Here is an 8,588-nt window from a genome sequence, read left to right as displayed (position 1 = left end):
CACCGCCCCCCGCCCCCGCCGCGCCTCCGACCGCCCCCGCCGGGCCGGGGCCGCCTCCGACCGCCCGGCCCCGCACCCCTCCCCGTGGGCCCCGCGGCCGCCCCTGCACCCCCAGCCCTGAGCCCTGTGACCCCAGGAGCCCTCTGCCCACCCCCACGTCCCCACCTGTCCCTCCCCATCCCCACCTCCCCGAGCACCTCGATTCCCATCTTCTGGTCCCCAGGTCCCATCAGGCTCTCCGTGCGCCCTGCCCTGGTCCCACATCCCCTTGCAGCCCCACGCCCATGCCCTGGTCCCCATGTCCCCACCCTTGTCCCCCTGTCCCCCTGGTCCCCACATCCCCCTGCATCACCACACTCCCTGCCCTGGTCCCCACATTCCCCTGCATCCCCACACCCATGCCCCTGTCCCCACACTCCTCTGCAACCCCCATCCCCATGCCTGGTCCCCAGGACCCCCATGCCCATCCCCTGAGCCACAAGCCCTCTTCCTGGATCCCCATGCCCTGGGGCACCCTGTCACAGCCAGGGCAGCAGCAGCACCCTGGCAGCGCAGCCGCTGGCTGTGGGCCTGGCTCAGCTCCCTCCGACCTGACCCGCCGTGGGAAGCTGTGCCGGCAGCCATGCCCAGCTGGCGCCAGCAGCCAGACTGCCCACAGCTGCCAACAGCCAGAAAAGCTGAGTTTATCAGTGAAACCATCACTGGGTGTTTCCTGCCTGGCTGCTTTGCCCCCCCAGCACCAGCCAAGCAGGGACAGGATCAGGCCAGCCCAGCCCAGGCAGGCACCAGCCACCCCACAGGGAAGTGTGTCAGCCGAGAGAGGCTCCGCATGAGGCTGGGGTGGGTGAGAGCACGGTGGGCTGCAGGCCTTGCTGGGACAGCCTCAGGCGATGTCCCTGAGCCGGGTGGCACCCAGAGCCCAGGGGCTGTGGCTCCTCGCCCTCTCCTGTGCTGCTCTGCAGCAGTGGCAGAGACCCCGGCATGGGCCCGGGTGTATTTCCAGATTATCTCGGGTTTTGCTGTCACCTCCTTGCAGAGTGGCAGGAAGCCCCAGCAGGGCCAGAGGGTGTGCGGTTCCTGCACGGTTCCTGTGCATGTGGTGTGGAAAGCAGCTGGGCAGCAGGAATGGGGCAGGAGCAGGGCGGTGGGAGTAGGGTGGTGGGAGCAGGGTGGTGGGAGCGGGGCAGTGGGAGCACTGCGGGGCTTTGCTGTGTCTCATCAGCAGGGAGGGAGCATCCCCGCAGGGCAAGTGGCCTTTGCAGTATCAAAAAATGAACAAGGGCCTCAGATCCAGCTTCAGCAGGCAAATGCACGAATGCAAACATGAGCTCAGCGGGCTTTCAGCGCGCTCTTGTAGAATGGGGACAGCAGCTGCCTCCCAGTAACTAATACATGTTGGAAATGAGTGGCATGTGTTGCTGTACGTGTGCAGTTGGTGCAGTCAGCGTGTGCCGGGGCCAGGGCTGCTCCTGCTCACTGCCGGAGCCTGCCGGCAGCCCTCACACACCCAGCTGCTTGCACCGTCCTCTGGCCTTGGAGGCAAAGGGTGGCTGAGCCACCGGGATGGGCACCAAATGAAAAGCCATGGCAGGCTGGTGGTTTTGCACAGAGGGACGGATTTCAGCAGGGTTTGGGGTGCTTTCAGTGGGAGCAGGGGAGGACAGCATCAAACACTCCCCCAGGCACTGCCCTGTCCCTGTCCCTGTCCCCACCGCCCTGTGCCTGTGCACTCCTGGGCTGCAAGAGTAGGGCAGCGCTGGGTCCCTCCACCCACTGCCACCACCAGCCCCACAGTGTCACAGTCCCACAGAGGCCCCACTTTCCATCCCTGCAGGCAGCCCCAGCTCTGGTCTTTTGCCTCCTAGCCTGCACTCCATGCTCTGTGCTGTTGACCACAGCACACGCGATGTGGCTGAGCCCGAGCCCCCGCACCCCCCTGAGCCAGCCCAGCAGCCCTCAGGGATGTCCCAGCTCCAGGAGCACTCCCATGCTCACTGCTCCGCTCCCTTCCCTCTGTCAGCTTTTAACAACCATTCCCTTGCACAATACGGGAAGCAGTTGCAACAGCCCCGAGGCCGGCTGTCTGGCCAGGGCACAGAGGGGCTGCCCTGGAGGGGCCACCCATGAGCTGCTGGGCGAGGGAGGGGGCTGCCGCCGGCAGCTGCAGGGCAGGGGGTGGCCCAGCTGTCCTGCCACCCCCCCTCTACTCCTGGCATCTCACCTGGTACCCAGACCCCTCGCCCCACCCAGACCCCTCACTCCAGGTGCTCGGTGCCACGCTGGGCTGCTCAGCACAAACTGGCAGCTACCGACCCCCCAGTGCTGCCTGGGCTGCCTGGCCTTATGTCCTGGGGGGAGCCAGCCCTGAGACCCCCGATGAGACCCTGTCCCCAGCCAGGGCAAGGGCAGCTGGTGCTGCCTGGGCATGCATCATGGTGGGATGGCAGCCTCGCAGCATCCCTCAGCACAAGCACGATCCCATGGCCAGCTGGGACACGGAGGGCATGGCCAGGAGTCTGCCACGCAGTGTGGGGCTGGATCTGGCCAGCAAACACCCTGGCTGCTCTGTAGCAGCAAGGGGAAGCGCCAGCGTGGTGCTGTCGGGCCCCGCGTGTGCATCACCACCATGGCCCTGAGGGCTGGCAGCAGAAAACCAGGCAAGGATAAAGGTTTCCTTGAGCCTGATGAACCCCCTCGGAGGGTCTCATGGGGCAGTGGCAGCCACTGTCTCTGTGGTGCACACAGGGAAGGAGGAAGCGGTTGCTGGGCCATTGCCAGCACCAGGGAGCCCCGAGACAAGCCCACCGGGTGACAGCCGAGCCCACCGGTTGGCAGCCACTGACACTGCAACAACTGACCCCAGGCAGGAGCACGGGCACCGCAGCACCGCAGCACCCTGCACCAAGCACCGCACAGGCAACCAGAGACTCCCCCCTTCCTCACCAGCTCTGCCCTCGGTGGTCCTGGTGTAGGAGCTGGCGGGGCTGGGGGAGCTAAGTGGTGCAAAGGGTCTCTCCTCCAGCTTTTTGACCCCAGATCATGGCCTCGTGTGTGGCCCTGCTGTCATGGAGCCAGAGATGGAGTGTGCGAGTTCCCAAAGTACACGAACAGCCTGGAGTCTGCACTGGGAAAATAAACTCATGCAAGCAGCTTTGGGAAGAGCAAGAGCCTCCCCGGGGCCAGGTGGATGAGGGGAAGGGGGATGGCGATGGGTGGCTGCTGCTCCTCTGAGCGTGGAGCAGCAGCGGGGACATGCCCTTGCCGTGGCTCCTGCTGGCACTCCTTGCCCAGCAGCTGCTAGCAGGGCATCGTGGTGGCATGTGTGGCCGGGTGGCTGAGGTGGCCTGGGTTGGGGGGGCTCTGGGTTTCAGGTTCAGCCCTGGTGTCTGGCTCAGCCAGAGCACCCAACACCTTCTCAGAGGTGGCCGGAGCACTTCCTGGTGCCCAAAGCTCCTCTCCCTCTCCCTCTCCCTCTCCCTCTCCCTCTCCCTCTCCCTCTCCCTCTCCCTCTCCCTCTCCCTCTCCCTCTCCCTCTCCCTCTCTTCCTGCTCGGTGCAAGGGCCTCACTGTGCCTCATGCCACATGTTCTTGAGCACCTGCTCCCAGCCGCCCCGTGCCAGTCGCACGCTGCTCTTCTGCTTTCTGCATCAGCAGCTGTGGGTGTCAGGGCTGCGGTTTCACCCCTTTTCCTCCAGCAGTTTCCCTCCTCCTTCCGGAGGCATCACTGGAGTTTTGCTTCCTTTTTCTCCCCCTCTCCAGAGCAGGGAAGATGCGACTGTGGCCCCCCCTGGCTCTGGCCATCCTCGGTCTCTGCCAAGGCGGCAGCCGGGCAGGATGGGTGCGGGGGCTACCCCGGTGGTCTTGCTGCAGTTTGTAATAGGATGGGAAGGTGGTTTTGGAGACGCGCTGCAGCCCTGCTCGGATGCAGCTGAGCCCCCGCGGCGGAGCAGCGGCTCTGCCCGCACAATGCAAGGCCGGAGGCAGCGGTGAGAGGTCACTGCCATGGCGTGACCCCACCCCGGGCCCCCCGGAGCCCCGGGCAGGGCACGGGAGGCTGCGGTGCTGGGGGAGCGGGGGCGGCTGCGGGAGCTGGTGCTGCCGGCCGCGGGCTCCGTAGGGAGGCAGCAAAACACCGTCAATGGCAGCGGCGCTGGCCGGGGCCTCCGGTGCACAAAGCGCCGCTGGTCCTGAGCCGCTCTGCCTTGGGGTGCCCCGCCGCTCCTCTCCGCCCCCCCGGGACCCCTTCCCTGCGTCTGGGGGGGCACCGCTTCCGTGAGCCACCGTGCCACCAGGGCAGGCCAGTGCGAGCCGAGAGCCCGCGGTGGGCTGGCATTGAACCTCCTTCCCCCCCATCTTCCCACTGTGCTGGAGCCCTGGGGACCCCCCATGCCGAGACCCCACAGCTGTGGGGTGGGGTGAGGTGGCAGCTCAGTGCCCCCCCCCCGGGCAGGTGAAAGGCCACGGGGGTGCCGGTGAGGGGCCCTGCGCCGGGAGCAGAGCCATGGGACAGCCGGGCAGGGGCACCCCGGGGCTCCCCAGCCCAGTGCTCCAGGGGTGGCGGTGCCTGGGAGGAGTGTGTCCCCCTGATCCCGGGGGGATCTGCGTGGTCCATGGTCCCTGGCTTCCCTGGGAGGCTGTTTGGGTGGGATGTGGCTTGGCAGGTGGACCCTTGACGGTGGGCTGCAGGGGCTGGGCAGGGAACAGGGAAGCCAAACTCGCTGGTTTTCTGCCGTAAGGTTAAGAGGCAACTGGTGACAAATGCGCTCCCGCCCACCACCACCACCATGGGGAAGATCCCCAACAGCCACGGGAACTTCAGTCCAAGACATCAGCACAGCTGATGCCGGTGGCTGGAGACCCTGCATCACTCTGGTCTGGCCCAGTGCTGGGCTCAGGGGGGCTGTGGGGCACAGGGCCAAGCGGGGCAGCGGTGGGGCAGCCTAGGGCACGAAGGTCTCCCTATGGCCGAGCAGGGCTGGTGGCCCCTTCCCCAGCTCCACTGGGCACGGCGGCAGAGGACCCAGCGTTTCCTCCAGCTCGGGGAGCTGACAGACACTGTTTGGGGGGCTACAAATCAGAGCTGCAAAGCCGGGGCTGGACAGGCTGTCTGGGAACCCGTAACCTGAACCCCGGGAAAGGAGGACTCAGGAAAGCGCTTTCAGCAATCATATTCATCATCTTCAGCTCAGGCTCATTAGGCTCACGGAGCCCAGCCCAGCCCCGCCACCGCCTCCCGCACGCAGATAGAGCCGCTGGCTCAGACAAATAAATGCTTCCAGCTTCCCGGTGGATGCGGCAGGTCAGGGAGCATCTGATGCCAATTACCCGTGGTGTAGGGTTCCCCGCCAGCACCGCAGCCCCGCGCTCTGGCCCTCCTGCCCAGGTCTGACCCCCTCCACCGGGGTGTGCAGCCACCTACATGTACCCTCCAATTTGGGGTGACCCCACGGGTCACTCTCTGCTCCCTGTGCCAGGAGCCACAGGGGCAGCCAAGGGGGGAGTTGTACGTCTCCCATTGCAGGGGGAAGAGCAGCCCTGTGCCACCCATGTTTTGAGCATCTCCATCCTGGGGTCAGGGACCAGCGCAGGGATCACCCACCCAAGCGTTTCAGGGGATGCTTGAAAGCCACCTCACTGCATGGCCATCCCCACCATGGCTGGCATGTCACTGCTGGGGTTTAACTCCCCCAGGTTGTTTCCTCCCAGGCTGCCCCCATCACATGTGCTCACAGCAAGGTGCAGCGGGACCCCTCCTCCCTGCGCCCCGGGTGCAGGACTAAGGTGCAGCACTGCCCCGGCTGGTGCAGCAGGTTTGGAGCCGCCCTGGCCAAGGGTCTGGCAGAGCCTCTGGGTGCGGGGCAGCCATGTCACCATGTGGTGGGAAGCACATTGGGGCTGTGCATCACCGTGTGACACGATGCGGGTGCCTGGCTGTGCCAACCAAGTGTGGGTCCCAGCGGTGTCCCTGGGACAGCACATCTCCATCTCAGGGTCCGAGTAGAGGGAAGCTGTGGGAGTCTCCATCGGGTTCAGGTCCAAAATTACAGTGGACCATGGAAACCCATGGATGGCGCTAGGAAGGAATTCCAGGGTCCGGGCACCCATCCTGAGCAGTGATGGCAGCCAACACAGCCTTGCCGAGCACTGCGGTGAAATGGGTGCAGGCTGCTCCGCTCGCCCAATGGCTCTTAGGGGCAGCTGCACATTTCCACTTCTCCAGGTTCAAGCCGGCCTGGATGTCCTTAATTGCCCAAAGGTCGGCATCCCCGAGCCTGGGGCCACGTGTCGGAGGGACCCCGGCCAGGAACCTGACGCGGACGCGAGTCATTCGGGATCAACGCTGGGGGCCAGGAAATTGCAATGGACACGAACCTAAATATGCCGCACGTCCCCCCAGGTAATCAGGGGCTGGGCCAGATTCCGGCTGACAGCTTAAATGCCTTAATTCCTCGGCCGCAGCGGTTCGAGGGGGTCCCATGTGCCGTGGGCTTCTCCTCAACGGTTTCTGAGCTGGAGATTTGTCTGTAATTGGAGGCACGTTGCGTGCCCCTGAAAGTAGCCAGGTCCTGCTGGAGGGGGGCTGTGGGAAGGCAGCAATTTCCCTTATGGAATTATTTACCTGATTAGAGAGTTTATTTTATCAAAATTGCTTCAGAATGGGGCTGCTTGGTGTGTCCAGTGCAGGGAGCACCCCAGTGGGGCTGGCAGCCTGGAGACAGGTAATTTGTGTGCTTAATGGGACTAATCCACCAGGCAATTACACCAATAGATTTCACGGCTGCAAAGTGCTCTGTTCCCATTAATTAAAAATCTGTTAAGAAGATTAGCACATAAAGGTATCAAAAGAAACCCAGGAGTTTCTTTCCCCACTGGCACCCAAAGGCGAGTGTGGGAGTGCTGGATTGCTCACATTAGCACAAAAATTATTCTTTTAAAGGTAAGGGCTTTGCATCCAAAGTAACCACTCACAGTTTTCCCTGACATCCCTACCAAGAGGTCCTTTATGTTTAATTACAGTTTGTTTAAATTAGCCCTGATTGTTCGTGTGGAGTGTTAGCTTAAATATATTTTGCTGGTGCAGTTCCCCCGTGCCCTGCCGGCGCGGTGCGAGGAGGGCAGCCTCCGGCCGAGCCCTGTGCCCTGGCAGGTGCCCCCGCCGTGGGGCTGGTGCTTGGGGCTGCCCAGGGGGAGACGGGGATCCAGACAGGGTGTGAACTCAGCACCCCCTGGTTGAGATGGTGACACCAGAGCAGGAGCCGGGGATGGCCCACCAAACCCAGCTCTGCAGCGGGCACTGGGCTGCGGTGGGCACCTCCTGGGCATGGTGGTCTGCCAAGACCTCACCAGTGCCTTCTCTGCCAGCAGAAGCCCTGTGCCATCACTGCCTGCACCCCGCAGACACCCTGCTCCTGTCCCCACGCTGCTGCTTCTGCCGGCCAGCCTGGCACTGCTCAGCATCTCGCTCCGCGGCCGGTGCCACTCCTGGCCTTTGTCCACAGCCAGACACCCAGCAAAACAAAAGCAAATTCCCCGGCAGCTGAAGGTGCCATTTTTACGGCTCGGCTGAACGAGGAAGTATTTTTTCGATCTCTTAAAAATCCTGAATATTATCTGACAGTTTATCTTGTTTCTCCGCATCCGTGTCTTTGCAGCAACGCCAGCTCATTTACATGTGTATTGCGCCTGCCTCCACGGGTGCTGAGGTCAATTGAAACTCAAGAAAAGAGGAGAAATTTATGCAAAACTGTTGATTGCATTTGTATGTAATGAAATCATCCAATATTCATCTGACTATAGACTCTAATCTGAAAGGAGAAGTGAAGGACATAAGAGTCACTGGAAAGCAATAATGAGCCTCTGTAGTGATTAAAAAAGCACTTGAGCTTTCTGAAAATCCAGCCAGAAATCGTGTCTAATCAACACGGAATATAGGAGGCAGAGATTACATTGATACATTTTGCAAAGCTCACTGTTGAAAATGTATGCAAGCTGTAAACTCCGACATGCCATCCATGGTCTGTTTTATACAAATCCGGGCGGCACACAATCAGCGCCCGGTCGTCCCTGGCACAAAGCAATCTTGGTGTCTCTGCTCGATGACTCACAAGGAGCGCAATCACATCTATTTGAAGAGCAATGTTGGTTTTTAACTATGTCGAGAGCTTCCTTGGAGTTTTTCCTTCCTTTTGCCTCCGCTTCACGTTTCCCCACGGCCGCAGTGCTCGGGCCGGGAGGCGGCCGCCCCCTCCACGCCGCAGCCCCCTCGGTGCTGCCCCTCGCAGCCAGCCCAAGCGCCCTGGCAGAGCTGAGAGCCCCGGAGAGGGTGAGGGTCTTGGCCCAGCATGCCATGAGTGGGGACATGCACAGGGGTCTATGCATGCAGGGGTCTATGCCATGAGTGGGGACATGCCGGGAGCGCAACCCCCTCAGGGACCACCAACCCAGCAGGCCATGGCAGCGCCGGCCAGGTGGAGCCCGATGGTGCCCCAGACCCACATACAGTGGGGAGGGGGCTCCCAGCGAGCGCAGCAGGGTGCCCAGAGCCCAAGGCACAGCTTGAGGGGGTCCGGCCATGGCCCTTCTGCACT

The sequence above is a fragment of the Falco peregrinus genome, chromosome 1, assembly GCF_023634155.1.
Source record: "Falco peregrinus isolate bFalPer1 chromosome 1, bFalPer1.pri, whole genome shotgun sequence".
NCBI classification, from domain to species: Eukaryota; Metazoa; Chordata; class Aves; order Falconiformes; family Falconidae; genus Falco; species Falco peregrinus.
This window is presented reverse-complemented; position numbering follows the sequence as displayed.